Below are 23,004 nucleotides of genomic sequence, written 5' to 3'. Positions count from 1 at the left end.
GTGGACAAGACTCAGGCCTATCAGCCTGAAATCTCTGCAACACACGTCGCAGATCCGGAGAAATAGCTGACAAGACAACTCCATCTTTAAGAATACCAACAGGATCAGCGACTCCAGGAGCATCAGGCACAAAGCTCCTAGAAAGAGCATCGGCCTTCACATTTTTAGAACCTGGTAAATACGAGACAACAAAATCAAAGCGGGAGAAAAACAATGACCAGCGGGCCTGTCTCGGATTAAGGCGTTTAGCAGACTCGAGATACATCAGATTTTTGTGATCAGTCAAGACCACCACACGATGCTTAGCACCCTCGAGCCAATGACGCCACTCCTCAAATGCCCATTTCATGGCCAACAACTCCCGATTGCCCACATCATAATTTCGCTCGGCAGGCGAAAACTTCCTAGAGAAAAAGGCACAAGGTTTCATAACAGAGCAACCAGGGCCTCTCTGCGACAAAACGGCCCCTGCCCCAATCTCCGAAGCATCCACCTCAACCTGAAAGGGAAGTGAGACGTCAGGCTGGCACAAAACAGGCGCCGAAGTAAACCGGCGTTTCAACTCCTGGAAAGCCTCCACGGCAGCAGGAGCCCAGTTAGCTACATCGGAGCCCTTCTTGGTCATATCCGTCAAAGGTTTCACAATGCTGGAAAAATTAGCGATAAAACGACGGTAGAAGTTAGCGAAGCCCAAGAACTTCTGAAGACTCTTAACTGACGAGGGCTGAGTCCAATCAAGAATAGCTCGGACCTTGACTGGGTCCATCTCCACAGCAGAAGGGGAAAAAATGAACCCCAAAAAGGGAACCTTCTGTACACCAAAGAGACACTTTGAGCCCTTGACAAACAAAGAATTTTCACGCAAAATTTTAAAGACCAACCTGACCTGCTCCACATGCGAATCCCAATTATCAGAAAAAACCAAAATATCATCCAGATAAACAATCAAAAATTTATCCAGATACTTCCGGAAAATGTCATGCATAAAGGACTGAAAAACTGAAGGCGCATTGGAGAGCCCAAAAGGCATCACCAAGTACTCAAAATGACCTTCGGGCGTATTGAATGCGGTTTTCCATTCATCACCTTGCTTAATGCGCACAAGGTTGTACGCACCACGAAGGTCTATCTTGGTGAACCACTTGGCACCCTTAATCCGGGCAAACAAGTCAGACAACAACGGTAAAGGATACTGAAATTTGACAGTGATCTTATTTAAAAGCCGATAATCAATACAAGGTCTCAAAGATCCGTCCTTTTTTGCCACAAAAAAGAATCCCGCACCAAGAGGGGAAGAAGACGGACGAATATGTCCCTTCTCCAGAGACTCCCTGATATATGAACGCATAGCGGTATGTTCAGGTACCGACAGATTAAACAGTCTTCCCCACAGTCACAGTCCCTATGAGGAGGCAGTGCACTGGACTCAGACTCACTGAAGACATCCTGATAATCAGACAAATACTCCGGAACTTCCGAAGGCGTAGAAGAAGCAATAGACACAGGCAGGGAATCCCCATGAATACCACGACAGCCCCAACTTGAGACTGACATAGCCTTCCAGTCCAGGACTGGATTATGGGTCTGTAACCATGGCAGCCCTAAAACAAACAAATCATGCATTTTATGTAAAACCAGGAAACGTATCACCTCGCGGTGTTCAGGAGTCATGCACATGGTAACCTGTGTCCAATACTGCGGTTTATTTGCTGCCAATGGTGTAGCATCAATACCCCTAAGAGGAATAGGATTTTCTAATGGTTCAAGAGTAAAACCACAGCGCTTAGCAAATGAGAGATCCATGAGACTCAGGGCAGCACCTGAATCTACAAACGCCATGACAGGATAAGATGACAGTGAGCAAATCAAAGTTACAGACAGAATAAATTTAGGTTGCAAATTACCAACGGTGACAGGACTAACAACCTTAGCTATACGTTTAGAGCATGCTGAGATAACATGTGTAGAATCACCACAGTAGTAGCACAAGCCATTCCGGCGTCTATGAATTTTCCGCTCATTTCTAGTCAGGATTCTATCACATTGCATTAAATCAGGTGTCTGTTCAGACAACACCATGAGGGAATTTGCGGTTTTTCTATCACATTGCACCGAATTAGGTGTCTGTTCAGACAACACCATGAGGGAATTTGCGGTTTTGCGCTCCCGCAACCGCCGGTCAATTTGAATAGCCAGTGCCATAGTATCATTCAGACCTGTGGGAATGGGAAAACCCACCATAACATTCTTAATGGCTTCAGAAAGGCCATTTCTAAAATTAGCGGCCAGTGCACACTCGTTCCAATGTGTCAGTACGGACCATTTCCGAAATTTTTGGCAATACACTTCAGCCCCGTCCTGCCCCTGAGACATAGCCAGCAAGGCCTTTTCTGCCTGAATCTCAAGATTGGGTTCCTCATAAAGTAAACCGAGCGCCAGAAAAAACGCATCAAGATCAGCCAATGCCAGATCTCCTGGCGCCAGCGAAAAAGCCCAATCCTGAGGGTCGCCCCGTAAGAACGAAATAACAATTTTTACTTGCTGAGCAGAATCTCCAGATGAACAGGGTCTCAGGGACAAAAACAATTTACAATTATTCACGAAATTCCTAAACTTAAACCTGTCTCCGGAAAACAGTTCAGGAATCGGTATTTTAGGTTCTGACCTAGGATTTCTGATAACATAGTCTTGTATGCCCTGCACACGAGTAGCCAGCTGGTCCACACTTGTAATCAAGGTCTGGACATTCATGTCTGCAGCAAGCATAGCCACTCTGAGGTAAAGGGGAAGAAGAAAAAAAAAAAAAAACTCAGAATCTTCTTTCTTATAATCCCTCTTCTGCAATGCATTAAACATTTAATACTGGCCTGGCAAACTGTTATGACCCCAATGGCGAGGGTCTCAGAGGAACGTGGAAGTCTGCAGAATACAAAAATCCAGCTCATAGGGGCAGTGGTAACTGGGTTGACCATATATCTACTCCTAACGCCAACACTAGAAGTAGCCGGGGATCATTCCTACGTTGATTCTAGATGACACGCGCCAGCCGGAGAATCTAGCTACCCCTAGTAGAGGAAAACAAAGACCTTTCTTGCCTCCAGAGAAGGGGACCCCAAAGCTGGATAGAAGCCCCCCACAAATAATGACGGTGAGGTAAGAGGAAATGACAAACACAGAAATGAACCAGGTTTAGCACAGAGAGGCCCGCTTACTGATAGCAGAATAAAGAAAGGTAACTTATATGGTCAACAAAAACCCTATCAAAATCCACACTGGAAATTCAAGAACCCCCGAACCGTCTAACGGTCCGGGGGGAGAACACCAGCCCCCTAGAGCTTCCAGCAAAGGTCAGGATATAGATTAGGAACAAGCTGGACAAAAATACAAAACCAAAACAAATAGCAAAAAGCAAAAGGCAGACTTAGCTGATATAACTGGAACCAGGATCAGTAGACAAGAGCACAGCAGACTAGCTCTGATAACTACGTTGCCAGGCATTGAACTGAAGGTCCAGGGAGCTTATATAGCAACACCCCTAACTAACGACCCAGGTGCGGATAAAAAGAATGACAGAAAAACCAGAGTCAAAAAACTAGTAACCACTAGAGGGAGCAAAAAGCAAATTCACAACAGGACACGTTGCTGGCTACACTGCAGGGGAACAGCTGGCGTTGCTAACCCCACTGACACAATGGCGAGTGTTTTTCTCTGTGCAGCCAGCACTTCCGAGCACCAACTGGTGGTGTTAGAGCCCAGGGAATCAAGGAGGAGCAGAGGAGCAGAGTGTAGGCCGAAGCCTGCACTGGAGGCAGTTTAATATCTGTTGTGTCTGCGTGGCATTTGCAGGACATGTTGCCGGCTACACAGCAGGGGAACAGCTGGCGTTACTGAACCCCACTGACACAGTGAAGGGTGTTTTTCTCTGTGCAGCTAGCACTACCGAGCACCAACGGGCGGTATTAGAGCCCAGGGAATCAAGGAGGAGCAGAGGAGCAGAGTGTAGGCCGAAGCCTGCACTGGAGGCAGTTTAATATCTGTTGTGTCTGCGTGGCGTTTGCAGGACACATTGCCGGCTACACAGCAGGGGAACAGCTGGCGTTGCTGAACCCCACTGACACAGTGGCGAGTGTTTTTCTCTGTGCAGCCAGCACTTCCGAGCACCAACTGGTGGTGTTAGAGCCCAGGGACAGCAGAAGAGCAGAGTGTAGGCCGAAGCCTGCACTGGAAGCAGCTTAGTGTCTGTTGTGTCTGCGTGGCGTTTGCAGGACACGTTGCCGGCTACACAGCAGGAGAACAGCTGGTGTTGCTGAACTCCACTAACACAGTGGCGGGTGTTTTTCTCTGTGCAGCCAGCACATTCCGAGCACCAACTGGCAGTGTTAGAGCCCAGGGAATCAAGGAGGAGCAGAGGAGCAGAGGAGCAGAGTGTAGGCCGAAGCCTGCACTGGAGGCAGTTTAATATCTGTTGTGTCTGCGTGGCGTTTGCAGGACACGTTGCTGGCTACACAGCAGGGGAACAGCTGGCGTTACTGAACCCCACTGACACAGTGGCGGGTGTTTTTCTCTGTGCAGCTAGCACTTAAGAGCACCAACGGGCGGTGTTAGAGCCCAGGGAATCAAGGAGGAGCAGAGGAGCAGAGTGTAGGCCGAAGCCTGCACTGGAGGCAGTTTAATATCTGTTGTGTCTGTGTGGCGTTTGCAGGACATGTTGCCGGCTACACAGCAGGGGAACAGCTGGCATTGCTGAACCCCACTGACACAGTGGCGAGTGTTTTTCTCTGTGCAGCCAGCACTTCCGAGCACCAACGGGTGGTGTTAGAGCCCAGGGAATCAAGGAGGAGCAGAGGAGCAGAGTGTAGGCCGAAGCCTGCACTGGAGGCAGTTTAATATCTGTTGTGTCTGCGTGGCTTTTGCAGGACACGTTGCCGGCTACACAGCAGGGGAACAGTTGGCGTTGCTGAACTCCACTAACACAGTGGCGGGTGTTTTTCTCTGTGCAGCTAGCACTTCCGAACACCAACGGGTGGTGTTAGATCTCAGGGAATCAAGGAGGAGCAGAGTGTAGGCCGAAGCCTGCACTGGAGGCAGTTTAATATCTGTTGTATCTGCGTGGCGTTTGCAGGACACATTGCCGGCTACACAGCATTTGAACAGCTGGCATTGCTTAACCCCACTGACACAGTGGCGAGTGTTTTTCTCTGTGCAGACAGCACTTCCAAGCACCAACTGGCGGTGTTACAGCCCAGGGACAGCAGAAGAGCAGAGTGTAGGCCGAATCCTGCACTGGAGGCAGCTTAGTGTCTGTTGTGTCTGCGTGGCGTTTGCAGGACACGTTGCCGGCTACACAGTAGGGGAACAGCTGACGTTGCTGAACCCCACTGACACAGTGGCGAGTGTTTTTCTCTGTGCAGCCAGCACTTCTGAGCACCAACTGGCGGTGTTAGAGCCCAGGGTCAGCAGGTGGAGCAGAGTGTAGGCCGAAGCCTAATTGGAGCAAATAGAAAGGGAACCTTTAAACCCCCCCAGGCGTTAGCAACTAGAAGAGCCACCTTGTGCAGCAGTAATGCTGCACAAGGAAAAGGTGGCTCTTTTAATTATGTTCCTTGCACATGCTGAATGAAATACTTCAAAAATTTTCCCCCTCATACCGTGAAACCATCTCGGAGGCGGGACTTTCCTTCTTAATGAGACGAAGCACAGCTGTCAAAAATACCCCCTTGGTGCTGGGTGCAGCCTCCTGAGCGTTGTTTTTCTGTGTTCCGGAGTCTGCGCTGTTGTGTTATCCCTTGGCCATGCTCTGTTATTTCGCATGCCCATGAATCCCAGCCCCGCAGTGTCTTCCGATTTATTCACACTGCGGGGCTGGGATTCATGGACTTGCACAGTAAATATCTTCACCTCTCACAAATAACCGTATGCCTGCTTTAGACTGTGCGGCGTCAGCTGATCCCTTATCGCATGCCACGGCCGTGAAGCCGCACAGTCTGAAGAAGGTGGAAGGAGATGAGTGAGGTGCGAAGATATGCACTGCGCATGCCCATCAATCCCAGCCCCGCAGTGAGAATAAATAAGACACTGCGGGGCGTGATCTTGGGCAGGGCGGTCACACAGGCGCAGCCATCCTGACAACAAATGATAACAGAAGACGGGCAGCGCTAAACGTGCATGGCCAAGGGATAACATAACAGCGCAGGCTCTGGGACAGATTCAAACAACGCAGAGGAGGCGGCGCACGCCATCAAGGGGGTTGCTGCGTGTCATTATGAAGGAAAGTCACACCTCCGGGACGATTAATCGGTATCAGGGGACACATTTGATAAGTGTTTAGTTCTGCGTGTGCAATGAGTATAACAAAAAGAGAGACCTTGTCCAAATGCAGCATTGCATTTGTGCTGCACAAGATGGCTCTTTTAGATACAAACGCCTGGGGGGGCAGGTTCACTTTAATTTTTGTTGTAGTGTCTGCGTGGTGTTTGCAGGACACGTTGCCGGCTACACAGCAGGTGAACAGCTGACGTTACTGAACCCCACTGACACAGTGGTGGGTGTTTTTCTCTGTGCAGCCAGCACTTCCGAGCAACAACTGGCGGTGTTAGAGCCCAGGGTCACCAGAGGAACAGAGTGTAGGCCGAAGCCTGCACTGGAGGCAGTTTAATATCTGTTGTGTCTGTGTGGCGTTTGCAGGACACGTTGCCGGCTACACAGCAGGGGAACAGCTAATATTGCTGAACCCCACTGACACAGTGGCGAGTGTTTTTCTCTGTGCAGCCAGCACTTCCGAGCACCAACTGGCAGTGTTAGAGCCCAGGGAATCAAGGAGCAGTGTAGTGAAGGCCGAGTCCAAATTGGAGCAAGTTTAAAGGGAACCTTTAACCCCGCCAGGCATTTGTAGCTGAAAGAGCCATCTTGTACAGCACTAATGCTGCAAAAGGAAAAGGTGGCTCTTTTAATTATGTTCCATGCAAACGCAGAACTAGACACTTATGAAATGTGTCCCCTCACACCGTCTAACCGTCCCGGAGGTGGGACTTTCCTTCGTAATGGGACGCAGCACAGCCCTCATTCCAACCCCCTTGGCGATGTGCGCTGCCTCCTCAGTGTTGTTTGAATATGTCCCGGAGCCTGCGCTGTTATGTTATCCCTTGGCCATGCGCACTTAGCGCTGCCCATCTTCTGACATCATTTGGTGTCAGGCTGGCTGCGCCTGTGCGGACGCACTGCCCGAGATCCCACCTCGCAGTGTCATCTAATGTGATCACACTGCGGGCCTGGGATCCATGGGCATGCGCAGTGCATATCTTCGCCTCTCACTCCCCTCCTTCCGGCTTCTTCAGACTGTGCGGTGTCACGGCCGTGGCATGATATTAGGGATCAGCTGACGGCGCACAGTCTGAAGAAGGCGGAGGGAGATGAGTGAGAGCCTGAGGGGAAGATATGCACTGCGCATGCCCATGGATCCCAGGCCCGCAGTGTGATTAAATCAGAAGAGACTGCGAGGCGGGATCTCGGGCAGCGCGTTTGCGCAGGCGCAGGCAGCCTGACAACAAATGATGTCAGAAGACGGGTGGCGCTATATGCGCATGGCCAAGGGATAACATAACAGCGCAGGCTACGGGACAGATTCTAACAACGTTGAGGAGGTGGCGCACATTGCCAAGGGGGTTGGAATGATGGCTGTGCTGCGTCCCATTACGAAGGAAAGTCCCACCTCCGGGACAGTTACACTGTGTGAGGGGACACATTTCATAAGTGTTAGGTTCAGCGTGTGCAAGGAGCACAAAGAAAGGAGGCACCTTTTCCTTGTGCAGCACTACTGCTGCACAAGGTGGCTCTTTCAGTAACAAAGTCCTGGGGGGGACAGGTTCCCTTAAATTTCAGTAGTTGTGTCAGCATGGCGGTTGCAGGACACATTGCCACAACACAGCAGGGGAACAGCTGGCATTACTGAACCCCAATAACAGAGGAGAAACTGTTGACTGTGCAGACAGCACCTCCGGGCAGCAACTGGCGGTGTTGAAGCCCAGGGACAGCAGGAGGAGCAGGCTGGAGGTATTGCCGCAACACAGCAGGGGAGTAGTTGGCGTTACTGAACCCCAATAACAGAGGAGCAACTGTAGACTGTGCAGACAACACTTCCGGGCAGCAACTGGCTGTGTTGAAGCCCAGAGACAGCAGGAGGAGTAGGCTGGAGGTATTGCCGCAACACAGCAGGGGAGCAGCTGGCGTTACTGAACCCCAATAACAGAGGAGCAACTGTTGACTGTGCAGACAGCACTTCCGGGCAGCAACAGGCGGTGTTGAAGCCCAGGGACAGCAGGAGGAGAAGGCTGGAGGTATTGCTGCAACATAGCAGGGGAGCAGCTGGTGTTACTGAACCCCAATAACAGAGGAGCAACTGTTGACTGTGCAGTCAGCACTTCCGGGCAGCAACTGGCGGTGTTGAAGCCCAGGGACAGCAGGAGGAGCAGGCTGGAGGTATTGCCGCAACACAGCAGGGGGGCAGCTAGTGTTACTGAACTCCAATAACAGAGGAGCAACTGTTGACTGTGCAGACAGCACTTCCGGGCAGCAACTGGCGGTGTTGAAGCCCAGGGACAGCAGGAGGAGAAGGCTGGAGGTATTGCTGCAACACAGCAGGGGAGCAGCTGGCGTTACTGAACCCCAATAACAGAGGAGCAACTGTTGACTGTGCAGACAGCACTTCCGGGCAGCAACTGGCGGTGTTGAAGCCCAGGGACAGCAGGAGGAGCAGGCTGGAGGTATTGCCGCAACACAGCAGGGGAGGAGCTGGCATTATTGAACCCCAATAACAGAGGAGCAACTGTTGACTGTGCAGACAGCACTTCCGGGCAGCAACTGGCAGTGTTGAAGCCCAGGGACAGCATTAGGATCAGGCTGGAGGTATTGCCGCAACACAGCAGGGGAGCAGCTGGCATTATTGAACCCCAATAACAGAGGAGCAACTGTTGACTGTGCAGACAGCACTTCCGGGCAGCAACTGGCAGTGTTGAAGCCCAGGGATGGCATGAGGAGCAGGCTGGAGCTATTGCCGCAACACAGCAGGGGAGCAGCTGGCGTTACTGAGCCCCAATAACAGAGGAGCAACTGTTGACTGTGCAGACAGCACTTCCGGGCGGCAACTGGCGGTGTTGAAGCCCAGGGACAGCAGGAGGAGCAGGCTGGAGGTATTGCCGCAACACAGCAGGGGAGGAGCTGGCATTATTGAACCCCAATAACAGAGGAGCAACTGTTGACTGTGCAGACAGCACTTCCGGGCAGCAACTGGCAGTGTTGAAGCCCAGGGACAGCAGGAGGAGCAGGCTGGAGGTATTGCCGCAAACACAGCAGGGAAGCAGCTGGCGTTACTGAACCCCAATAACAGAGGAGCAACTGTTGACTGTGCAGACAGCACTTCCGGGCAGCAACTGGCGGTGTTGGAGCCCATGGAATCAAGGAGGAGCAGAGGAAAAGAGTGTAGGCCGAAGCCTGATTGGAGGAAGTTGAAAGGGAAACTTTAACCCCCCCCAGGCATTTGTAGCTGAAAGAGCCATCTTGTGCAGCACTAAGTATGCAAAAGGAAAAGGTGGCTCTTTTAATTATGCTCCTTGCAAACGCAGAACTAAACACTTATAAAATGTGTCCCCTGATACCGTGAGACCATCCCAGAGTTGGGACTTTCCTTCATAATGGGACGCAGCGGTCATTCCTACCCCCTTGGTGCAGTGCGCCGCCTCCTCAGCGTTGTTTGCATCTGTCCCGGAGCCTGCGCTGTTATGTTATCCCTTGGCCATGCGCACTTAGCGCTGCCCATCTTCTGACATCATTTGGTGTCAGGCTGGTTGCGCCAGTGCAGATGCACTGCCCGAGATTCCGCCTCACAGTCTCTTCTGATTTAATCATACTGCGGGCCTGGGATTCATGGGCATTCGCAGTGCATATCTTCACCTCTCACTCCCCTCCTTCCGGCTTCTTCAGACTGTGCGGCGTCACGGCCGTGGAATGCTATTGGGGATCAGCTGACGGCGTACAGTCTGAAGAAGGCGGAGGGAGATGAGTGAGAGCCTGAGGTGAAGATATGCACTGCGCATGCCATTGGATCCCAGGCCTGCAGTGTGATTAAAGCAGAAGAGACTGCGAGGCGGAATCTAGGGCAGCGCATCCGCACAGGCGCAGGCAGCCTGACAACAAATTATATCAGAAGACGGGCAGCGGTAAGTGCGCATGGCCAAGGGATAACATAACAGCGCTGGCTACGGGACAGATTCAAGCAACGATGAGGAGGCGCCAAGGGGGTAGGAATGATGGCTGTGCTTCGCGTCCCATTACGGAGGAAAGTCCCACCTCCGGGACGGTCTCACAGTGTGAGGGGACACATTTTATAAGTGTTAAGTTCTGCGTGTGCAAGGAGCTAAACTAAAAGAGCTACCTTTTCCTTGTGCAGCATTACTGCTGCACAAGGTGGCTCTTTCAGTAGCAAACGCCTGGGGGGGACAGGTTCCCTTAAATTTCAGTAGTTGTGTCAGCGTGGCGGTCGCAGGACACATTGCCGGCTACACAGCTGGGGATCAGCTGACGTTACTGAAACCCAATAACACTGGGTCATGTGTTTTGACTGTGCAGCCTGCACTTCTGAGCATCAACTGGCGGTGTTGGAGCCCAGGGATTACAGTTCAGGTGGTAGAAACATGAACGCAACAGGAGACCTGGATACTGTAGCCAACCAATTATTTAATCTGGAAGAGGAGTGGCAAATTCCTGCGAGATCCAGTCCTTGTTCATTTTCAGAAAAGTAAGCCGGTCAACGTTATCGAAGGATAGTCGCATGCGACGGTCTGTTAGTACACCACCTGCGGCACTAAAGACGCGTTCCGATAATACACTAGCAGCAGGGCAAGCCAGCACCTCCAATGCATACTGGCTTAGCTCTGGCCACGTATCCAGCTTAGAGACCCAAAATTTGAAGGGGGAAGAGCCGTCTGGGAGTACAGTAAGAGGGCAAGACATGTAGTCTGTCAACATCTAACGGAAACTTTGCCTCCTGCTGACTGGAGCCGTCTGTGATGGTGTAGACATGTGTGGCGGGCACACAAAACTGTGCCACAGTTGGGCCATACTGGTCTTGCCTTGTGCTGAGGCACTGATTCTGCTCCCTCTTTGTGCAGAGCTTCCTCCACTGCCTTCGACGCACTGAGCTGCTTTGTAAAGCACTAGCAGCACTGCTCTCACTTGGACTGGAGAAGATGATGGAATTCACCAGTGTGTCTTGGTACTCTTGCATTTTACGCTCCAGGTTCAATGGTGTTATGAGGCTTTGTAAGTTGTCCCGGTAGCGAGGATCTAGGAGGGTGTACACCCAATAATCAGCCATGTTCATAATGTGGGCGATGCGGTGGTCGTTTCTCAGGCACTGCAGCATGTAATCAGCCATGTGCTGCAGACTGCCAACTGGCCAAGAAACGCTGTCCCCTGCTTGAGGCGTGATCTCTGCCTGCTCTGCATCACCCCAAACTCGCTCAACACACTGACTACTGGAGAATTGTGTAACTCCCTCCTCTGGACCGATGTCTTCCTCCTCCATTGACTCCTCCTCATCCTCCTCACAAAGTGTCCCCTGCCTAGGCCTTTGTGAGGAACCACGTAGCGCTGACTGTCCAGAAGCTGATGGAATTGGTGACTCCTCATCCTCCACCTCTTCCACAACATCATTCCTTAGCGCTTGCAGTGTTTGTTGAAGCAGGCAGATAAGGGGGACAGTCATGATGACTAGTGCATCATCTGCACTCGCCATCCACGTGGAATCATCGAAGGAATGCAAAACCTGGCAGACGTCCTTCATAGTGGCCCACTCAGTGGTTGTGAAGTCTGAACGGCGTGGAGTGCGACTTCTTTGCGCCTGATGCAGCTGGTACTCCATTACTGCTGGCTGCTGCTCACACAACCGCTCCAACATATTTAACGTGGAATTCCACCTGGTGGGTAGGTCACATATGATGCGATGTTCCAGAAGGCAGAATCGGCGCTGCAGAGCTGCAATGCGCGATCTTGCCATGCTGGAATGCCGCAAGTGAGCACACTCTAGGCGGACCTTGTGCAGCAGTGCATCAAGATCCAGATAGTCCCTCAAAAAACTCCGCACGACCAAGTTGAGCACATGTGCCAGACATGGGATGTGACTGAGGTTGCCTAGGGCCAGAGCTGCCACCAGATTTCAGCCATTGTCACACACTACCATGCCTGGCTGGAGATTCGCTGGCACAAACCACACATCACTCTCCTGCTTGATGGCATTCCAGAGCTCCTGCGCTGTGTGGCTTCGATTCCCCAAAGAAATTAAGTTCAAGACGGCCTGTTGACGTTTGGCCACAGCTGTGCTCACGTCGGTCGTAACAGGTAAACGTTCACGGGTCCATGTGGAGGTGGACTGTGAAGGCTTCTGCAGCGATGATTCTGAGGAACTTGTGTATGAGGAGGAGTCAATGCGGACAGACTGGATTCCTGCAATCCTTGGAGTTGGCAGAACACGTCCTGCGCCACTTGCACGATCTGTACTCGACACAACAACATTAACCCAATGGGCAGTGAGGGAAAGGAATCGCCCCTGTCCATGGTGACTGGTCCACGCATCAGTGGTGAGGTGGACCTTGCTACTGACGACATTCAGTAGTGCGTGTTTTATGTGTCCCTCCACATGCTTGTGCAGGGCAGGGACGGCTTGCCTGCTAAAATAAAAGCGGCTGGGCACATTGTATTGTGGGACTGCCAATGCCATCAAGTTACGGAAGCTGTCAGTCTCCACCAGCCTGAATGACAGCATTTCAAGGGACAGTAGTTTTGCAATGCCAGCATTCAGAGCCTGTGCTCAGGGGTGGTTTGCCGAGAATGGCTGCTTTTTCTCCCATGCCTGTGCTACCGATGGCTGTAGACTGGGCTGGGAGTGTGAGGATGACTGGGAAAGTGGTGCTGCGGGTGGAATTACTGTGGGTCTCTGGACAACAGTGATAGAGGTTCTTCCATGGCGATCCTGTGAGGAAGCCGAACCAGCTGTGTGTGAGCTGGAGAAAGAGGCAACAACACGAGCTTAAGAGGTGGTAGGTGCCGCAGTTGGTTGGTGTAGGTCTTCAGTGTGTTTTTGTAACTCCACCGCGTGCTTGTTTCGCACATGTTTCCACATATTTGTGGTATTGAGGTTGCTGACATTTTTCCCTCTTTTGACTTTCTGATGACTCACCTTGCATTTGACAAAGCAAATGTCATCTGCAACTGTTTCAAAAAAGGACCAGGCACTGCAAGTCTTGGGAGCGCCCGTTTTGGCTTTTGGAAGAGGCATGCTCCTAACGGGTACCGAAGTGGAGGCTACAGGAACCACAGTCTTCCCCCTCCCTCTCCCTCTTTGGCCCGTTCGGGGAATCTCTTCCTCAGAACTGCTCCCACCACCTCCCTGTACCTCACGCCATGATGGGTCAAGGACCTCATCATCTACACTACCCTCTGCCACCAACTGCTCCTCCTGGGTTGTCTCGGCAGCACAGTACGCACCAGAAAGTGGCACCTGAGTCTCATCATCAGATGCGTACTGCGGTGTGGTGGCACTGGTCCACCTGCCTCTTCAGAGTCAGAGACACAAAGCTGTTGGGCATCACTGCACACTGCCTCTTCTTCCATTTCTCCAATGCTGCTTGGCTGGCCCCCTGTTTCCAAGCCAAGAGATTCAGAGAACAGAAGTAGAGATGGCTCCTGTCCTGGGCTCTCTGACTGCCTGGGCAATTTGGCAGGTGGTGAAGAGACAGATGGGTGCTCTCCAGTGCTCTGTGCCTGAGAGGATGTGGCACTAATTGAAGTCAATGCATTAGCTGCCATCCATCTGACAACGGCTTCAATTTGTTCTTCACGCAGCAGCGGTGTATGGCGATCTCCTACAAAGCTGCGCATGAAGGACTGTTCCCTGCTGAAACTGGGTGATGATTAGTCACCGGTGCCCGCAGCAGGCACAGAATCCCTGCGTCCTCTCCCTGCTCCGTGCCCACGCCCATGCCCGCATGCCTTAGGCCATGTGCACACGTTCAGTATTTTTCGCGTTTTTTTTGCGTTTTTTCGCTATAAAAACGTGATAAAAACGCGAAAAAAACGCTTACATATGCCTCCTATTATTTTAAGTGTATTCCGCATTTTTTGTGCAAATGTAGCCTTTTTTTCCGCGAAAAAATCGCATCGCGGAAAAAAAAGCAACATGTTCATTAAAATGCGGAATTGCAGGGGATTCCGCACACCTAGGGGTCCATTGATCTGCTTACTTCCCGCACGGGGCTGTGCACACCATGCGGGAAGTAAGCAGATTATGTGCGGTTGGTACCCAGGGTGGAGGAGAGGAGACTCTCCTCCACGCACTGGGCACCATATAAGTGGTCAAAAAATAAGAATTAAAATAAAAAATAGCGATATACTCACCCTCGATGTCTTCCCGCCTCCACTGCACGCTGCCGCTTCGGTTCCTGTAGCTGATGTGCGGCGAAGGACCTCGCCGATGACGTCACTGTCCTGTGATTGGTCGTCAGCGGTCATGTGACCGCTCACGTGACCGTGACGTCACGGAAGGTCCTGCGCGCACACACCAGCTATAGGAAGACGAACGGACGCCGCTGATGAGATGTCTGGGTGAGTATAAGCATTTTTTAATTTTTTTTATTATTTTTAAACATTCTCTCTTTTACTATAGATGCTGCATAAGCTGCATCTATAGTAAAAAGTTGGTCACACTTGTCAAACAGTATGTTTGACAAGTGTGACCAACTTGTCAGTCAGTTTTCCAAGCGATGCTACAGATCGCTTGGAAAACTTTAGCATTCTGCAAGCTAATTACGCTTGCAGAATGCTAAAAAAACGCGAAAAAAACGGAAAAAAAAACGCAAAAAAAAAAATGCGGATTTCTTGCAGAAAATTTCCGGTTTTCTTCAGGAAATTTCTGCAAGAAATCCGCAACGTGTGCACATACCCTTACTCCCTGCCCTCTTCATCTTGGTTGACTGATAAAGATAAGCAGAAAAGTACTAAGGGCTTAGTGTGCTTATTCCTGAACAGCTCCTAACAGGTATAAGAAACACTAATTTTCTAAAGTGTGGACTAGACTTTAATATGAGCTAATGTGGCCTACACAACTGTAAAGTGGTGTGTTTGGTGAACTTTATTATTTTATTTTATTTTTTTTTGCAGAAATGACTACAGAGCGATGTGCACTCACACAGAGACCGTGCAAACAGCCGTAAACGACTCTGCAAGGCCAAAAAAAGCTCCTCAATGTAATCCTATGTAGTGTTTTTCCACAATTTAGCTAGATATGGGTGGAAAGCAACTAATTGGAAATATTTGAAAAAATGTGAAGCAGGCTGCACTAATTGCAAAAAAGGACAATTGATTTAACGGTATGAGGCAGTGACGCACCCTGAGCTGAATACAACCGGCTGTGGCTGCACACAGACTACAGAGCGATATGCACTCACACAGAGACCATGCAGACAGCTGTAAACGGCGCTGCAAGGCCAAAAAAACCTCCTCTATGTTATCCTATGTAGTGTTTTTCCACAATGTAGCTGGAAACGGGTGGAAAGCCACTAATAGGAAATATTTGAAAAAAAGTGCAGCAGGCTGCACTAATAGCAAAAAAGGACAATGGATAGAACAGTATGAGGCAGTGACGCACCCTGAGCTGAATACAACCAGCTGTGGCTGCACACAGACTACAGAGCGATGTGCACTCACACACAGAGACCTTGCAGACAGCTGTGAACAGCACTGCAAGGCAAAAGCAAGATTCTCACACAGCGGTTGCTAAATTAGCCTGGGTAAAGCACAATGAAGCAAATCGCTATCTCTAAACTGGCCCTCAGTCAGAACACAGCGTCCTGTCCCTAACTGAATTCACAGCAGAGTGAGCCCAAAATGGCGCCAGCGACTTTTAAACTGCAGCATGACATCATTTCAGCAGCCAATCACAGCCATGCCAGGAGTTACATGCCCACCATGCAGAACAGGATGTGCCCACACTTCTAATCAGTCCTCATTGGCTGAATTCGGGCAGTTTGAATTCTGGGAACTTCCGATTCCGGTATCCGATATACGGAAAATATCGGAACTCGGTATCGGAATTCCGATACCGCAAATATCGGCCGATACCCGATACTTGCGGTATCGGAATGCTCAACACTAGTCATCACCAACAAAGGCTTTTGTACAAAGCATTAGATACATTTCAAATTTCAGACTTTTTCTCTGTGTTATTTCTCATTATTAGACATAACTTAATTTATGAACTGCTATGGTTTGATTTCTTTACCTGTGTGGATTGGATTTGTTGTTACCAACATCTGGTGAAGACTTCATGTCAATAACACCTTTAGAAATATATTTACTTATAAAATTGGTGATGTATTAAATACTTATTTCACCTGCTGTATGTATTTAAACATACATTCATCTTTAAAGTCAAAATACAGAAAGTTCAATAAAATGGCCCACAAAAAAGTGATAATATAAAATATGCCACAATAAACACTGGTACTTTTTTTTAATTTGTTTGTGTTTTCATGCATGTAGAGGAACAGACAGGTTTTCCATCTGGCTTCAGCTCCTCGACAATAACTTTCAGAGTCTCAATGTGAAAGAAGTGTACACAGAATATGTCCTTTCTTCTGCTTCTGGTATCATGAAATTTTAATTTCTATGCTGGAAACAACTTCAAGTCTGCTGGATGCGGGGTTAATGGAACATTACAGGAAAATGTTACCAAGAAAAAATAAATCATCAGCGTGGCATCATTCTAATGAAATTATACAGTTGCAGACAACAAAGTTGTGTTTAAGGAAGTATTCACATTTCAGACATTTATGTTTTTTTTATATCACTCCCATGAAAGTGAATGGAGAGTGCCATGATATTCAAAACCACCTTTTCATTTATCCTATGTTTAAATGCATTGAGAAGAGATGGGAATCCATAACCATAACCCTTTAGAGCCCCCCTTACAGTAAAAGAGCGCAATCTCACTCATTAAAATGAGTTCTCTAGATTTAAAATAAATCAGCTTTGATACTTCTTTAACTTAGCAGTAGAGATGGGTAGATGTGACAAAATTTGAAGTAGCCTGTTTATGCAAATTTTCTCAGTTAATTTGATTTGCAGAAAAGTTTTTCTCTGAGAATGGAAAGTTCCTTACTATTTTCTGGGGTATTTGCAGACTGAGAAGCATAACAAGCATACAATGAGAAAAATAAAAAAAAACACTTAAATTCACCTTATAGCTCTCCATACCCACATTCTTTGCTTTCACAGACCTGCATTTGCATCCCGGTGTTTACTCTAGGCCAGACCTTCTGACCTTGAGTTAGACCCTGGATCATTCACAGTAGACTCTAGAGACAGCTCTAGGGTGAATGAACACCTATCCAAAAATGAGATTCAATGGAGACACAGAGGACCCCACAAAGGGCAGGCAGCAACTGGAGAGAAGAGCAGTGTTTTTTTTAATTTTTAACATTTCACTGGCCCTTTACTTTGCATGAAAATGTCGCCTTTAGCTGGCCATGATTTTGCTTAGAACAAATGATACAATGATAAAAGATTTATAAAAAAAATCAGTATTTTATGGAATGTTATTTTTTGTAAAATCACTCTAAAATAAATTTGCCCACTTTTAAAAAGTAGTTATCAGTATCACTAGAGCAGTTACTGATTGGTTACTGCTTAGAAAAGGATGTAGCAGCGCTATTTTAGATAAAAGCAGGAGAACTCACACTTTCACTGAAATTACAATAGGTATTGTTGAGTAAAAGCATCACAATGCCCCTGACTACTATTTTCTTAAACAATATGTACAGTCCCAGACTGATGATAGATATTCTTTGAAGCACTCACAAAGATGAATATAAAATTCAGAATTCTGACCTAATTTTAACCCTATTATAACCGGGCTATTTTCCCCTTTTTTTTCATTTTAGTTTACTCCTTTCCTTCTTTCATGAGGCATAACCTTTTTGTTTTTCTACAGCCAAATAGCGAACCTGGGCTTGTTTTATGCAAATGTTGAACTTTTGAATGACACAACTCAGTCTACCACAGATATCAGACTTTTATGAAAGTAGCAATACCTAGTTTGTGTATTTTTTTAAAGGGAACCTGTCACCCCCAAAATCGAAGCTGAGCTAAGCCCACCGGCATCAGGGGCTTATCTACAACATTCTGGAATGCTGTAGATAAGCCCCTGATGTATCCTGAAAGATTAGAAAAAGAGGTTAGATTATGCTCACCCAGGGGCAGACAAAGTACTCCTGCGCCGGAGCGTGAAGACAAGAAGACGTCATCCTATGAAGATGGGAGGCCCCGGACCGGACCGCGATGCCCATCGGATTGGGACCGCCCCTGGGTGAGTATAATCTAACCTCTTTTTCTCATCTTTCAGGATACATCAGGGGCTTATGTACAGCATTACAGAATGCTATAGATAAGCTCCTGATGCTGGTGGGCTTAGCTCATCTCATCATCATCTCATCTTTAGGTTGTTTAGGAACTTGACTGTAGGTTCAGGAGAGTACAATGAAACATCAACAGTGTTAGAGTGCTTACAGTCAGTCTGCAATGATTTTACTGTGTTAGAAAGCTCCCTTTGCAGGTGGCTATGAGACGAGGCCAAGGCCCTCTGTTCCATAAACAGGTCTTGTATCATCACAAGCTGTCCATTTGATCTGCCAAGGTATGGAGCGGATCCATAGCAAACAGAGCAGTGAAAAAAAATGCAGAAATCCCTTTAAACATAGGTCAGGTATAATGTCATGCTGCTGCAGTGCAGTGTAATGCAACCTCCACCAGAGGGAGCTTGGGAGGGAAGTGAGACTGCGTACACATAGAAACTCCACAGAGCAGCCACACAAGCACCACCAAGTGGCAAGAGAGTGGTCAGACAAGCCAAGTCAGAAACCATTCAGATGCAAAGTACAAAAAGGGGTAAGAAGTATAAGTGTTCAAGAGCAAGCCAGGGGGTTCAGCAATGGTTGAAAGTGGATAAGACAAAGACAGAAAGCAGAAACAAATCTGAATAGAGGCCGAGTCAGAAAACCAGAAAATATAACCGAGAAACAGAGAAGCGCTGGGAATAGGGCAGACAGAGGAATACAAAAGACACTGGGCAAGTCAAGGATCACAGCAGGACAATTCAAGGGTTACCAGAGTCAGGTACATATGTCGAAGGCAGAACTATAGCTGACACTGCCAGCACGATTCATGGGAGCTAAATAGCAAACCTGAACCCAGAATGAGGCAGAGCAAAGTTAAGAGCCTGCTTTCTGGGAAACGCAAAAGACAAACTGCTAGAAGATGAAAAAGATGGCTATTATCGTTATACAAAATACAGTAAAGCTAAAGCTCCATGTATTTACATGTACTATTGATGAAAAGAACAAAAGTTGGAATTCTCCAATATGTTATACATCAACATGCAGTTTATATGTATTTTGAATTATGTGCTTGATTTTTATAAAACTTAATATTTGTTTGGAGGATTTATAATATATTTAAATTCCCATTAGAAAGAAAATAAACTCAGTGGTAATGTGAAAGGACCACAGTGTGGCATTTTTAAGACATGTGAATCGGATGCAGAAGTCTCAACATTACTTTGACTGCTCTAGCTAGGCTACAAGTATTATTATTATTATTTATTTATATAGCACCATTAAATCCATGGTTCTGTAAACTAGAGTAATGTGAGAATCTTCTCTGTTGTGAATTTACCTTTTGGCTCCCTCTAGTGGCTACTAGTGATTTGACTCTGGGTATGTCATTCATCCCTTGTATGCTCACCTGGGTCGTTAGGTCAGGGGTGTTGCTATATAAGCTCCCTGGACCTTCAGTTCTATGCCTGGCAACGTTGATATCAGAGCTAATCTGTAGTGCTCTTGTCTACTGATCCTGGTTCCTGCTTGATTAAGCTAAGTCTGCTTTCTTGCTTTTTGCTATTTGTTTTTGTTTGCATTTTTGGTCCAGCTTGTATATAATCTGTTTTCTTACCTTGCTGGAAGCTCTAGGGTGGCTGGTGTTCTCCCCCCGGGCCGTTAGACGGTTCGGGGGTTCTTGAATCTCCAGCGTGGATTTTGATAGGGTTTTTGTTGACCATATAAGTTATCTTACTACATTCTGCTATTAGTAAGTGGGCCTCTCTTTGCTAAAATCTAGTTCATCTCTGTGTTTGTCATTTCCTCTTACCTCACCGTTATTATTTGTGGGGGGCTTGTATCCTACTTTTGGGGTCTTTTCTCTGGAGGCAAGAGAGGTCTTTGTTTTCCTCTTCTAGGGGTAGTTAGCTCTCCGGCTGGCGCGAGACATCTAGCGACCAACGTAGGCATGTTCCCTGGCTACTTCTAGTGTTGGCGTTAGGAGTAGATATATGGTCGACCCAGTTACCACTGCCCTATGAGCTCGATTTTTATGCTTCGCAGACTTGCTGATATCTCTGAGACCCTCGCCATTGGGGTCATAACAGTTTGCCAGGCCAGTATTAAATGTTAAATGCATTGCAGAAGCGGGATTATAAGAAAGAAAATTCTGAGTTTTTTTTTTCCTCTCTCTCATTTTTTTTTTTCTTTTCCCCTTTACCTCTGAGTGGCTTGTGTTTGCTGCAGACATGAATGTCCAGACCTTGATTACAAGTGTGGACCAGCTTGCTGCTCGTGTGCAGGGCATACAAGATTATGTTACCAGAAATCCTCAGTCAGAACCTAAGATTCCGATTCCTGAACTGTTTTCCGGAGACCGATTTAAATTTAGAAATTTCAGGAATAATTGTAAATTGTTTTTGTCTCTGAGACCCTGTTCATCTGGAGACTCCGCTCAGCAAGTAAAAATTGTTATTTCTTTTTTACGGGGCGACCCTCAGGATTGGGCCTTCTCGCTGGCGCCAGGAGATCCGGCATTGGCTGACATTGATGCGTTTTTTCTGGCGCTTGGTTTGCTTTATGAGGAACCCAATCTTGAGATTCAGGCAGAAAAAGCCTTGCTGGCTATGTCTCAGGGCCAGGACGAGGCTGAAGTGTATTGCCAAAAATTTCGGAAATGGTCCGTGCTGACCCAGTGGAACGAGTGTGCATTGGCTGCAAATTTTAGAAATGGCCTTTCTGAAGCCATTAAGAATGTGATGGTGGGTTTTCCCATTCCCACAGGTCTGAATGATTCTATGGCCCTGGCTATTCAAATCGACCGGCGGTTGCGGGAGCGCAAAACCGCAAATTCCCTCATGCTGTTGTCTGAACAGGCACCTGATTTAATGCAATGTGATAGAATCCTGACTAGAAATTAGCGGAAAATTCATAGATGCCAGAATGGCTTGTGTTACTACTGTGGTGATTCTACACATGTTATCTCAGCATGCTCTAAACGTCTTACTAAGATTGTTAGTCCGGTCGCCATTGGTAATTTGCAACCTAAATTTATTCTATCTGTAACTTTGATTTGCTCACTGTCATCGTATCCTGTCATGGCGTTTGTGGACTCAGGTGCTGCCCTGAGCCTTATGGATCTGTCATTTGCCAAGCGCTGCGGATTTGTTCTTGAGCCATTGGAAAATCCTATCCCTCTTAGGGGTATTGATTCTACGCCATTGGCAAAAAATAAACCGCAGTTTTGGACACAGGTTACCATGTGCATGACTCCCGAACATCGGGAGGTAATACGTTTTCTTGTTCTGCATAAAATGCATGATTTGGTTGTTTTGGGTTTGCCATGGTTACAGACCCATAATCCAGTCTTGGACTGGAAGGCTATGTCAGTGTCAAGTTGGGGCTGCCATGGAATTCATGGAGATTCCCTGTCCTTGTCTATTGCTTCTTCTACGCCTTCGGAAGTTCCGGCGTATTTGTATGATTATCAGGATGTCTTCAGTGAGTCTAAGTCCAGTGCACTGCCTCCTCATAGGGAATGTGACTGTGCAATAGATTTGATTCCTGGCAGTAAGTTTCCTAAGGGGAGACTGTTTAATCTGTCGGTACCTGAACATACCGCGATGCGTTCATATATCAAGGAGTCTCTTGAGAAGGGGCATATCCATCCTTCTTCTTCCCCTCTTGGTGCGGGATTCTTTTTTGTGGCCAAAAAGGACGGATCTTTGAGGCCTTGTATTGACTATCGGCTTTTAAATAAGATCACTGTCAAATTTCAGTATCCTTTGCCGCTGCTGTCAGATTTGTTTGCCCGGACTAAAGGTGCCAAGTGGTTCACCAAGATAGACCTTCGTGGTGCGTACAACCTTGTGTGCATTAGGCAGGGCGATGAATGGAAAACCGCATTCAATACGCCTGAAGGTCATTTTGAGTACCTGGTGATGCCATTTGGGCTCTCTAATGCACCTTCAGTTTTTCAGTCCTTCATGCATGACATTTTCCGGAAGTATCTGGATAAATTTTTGATTGTTTATCTGGATGATATTCTGGTTTTTTCTGATGATTGGGACTCGCATGTGGAGCAGGTCAGGATGGTTTTTGAGATTTTGCGTGAAAATTCTTTGTTTGTAAAAGGCTCAAAGTGTCTCTTTGGTGTACAGAAGGTTCCCTTTTTGGGGTTCATTTTTTCCCCTTCTGCTGTGGAGATGGATCCAGTCAAGGTCCGAGCTATTCATGATTGGACTCAACCCTCGTCAGTTAAGAGTCTACAGAAGTTCTTGGGTTTTGCTAACTTCTACCGTCGTTTTATCGCAAATTTCTCTAGCGTTGTTAAACCACTGACGGATATGACCAAGAAAGGCTCTGATGTAGCTAACTGAGCTCCTGCTGCCGTGGAGGCTTTCCAGGAGTTGAAACGCCGGTTTACTTCGGCGCCTGTTTTGTGCCAGCCTGACGTCTCACTTCCCTTTCAGGTTGAGGTGGATGCTTCGGAGATTGGGGCAGGGGCCGTTTTGTCGCAGAGAGGCCCTGGTTGCTCTACTATGAGACCTTGTGCCTTTTTCTCTAGGAAATTTTCGCCGGCAGAGCG

Source organism: Ranitomeya variabilis, chromosome 6 (genome assembly GCF_051348905.1).
Source record: "Ranitomeya variabilis isolate aRanVar5 chromosome 6, aRanVar5.hap1, whole genome shotgun sequence".
In the NCBI taxonomy this organism is placed as follows: Eukaryota; Metazoa; Chordata; class Amphibia; order Anura; family Dendrobatidae; genus Ranitomeya; species Ranitomeya variabilis.
Note: the sequence above shows the minus strand (reverse complement) of the source record.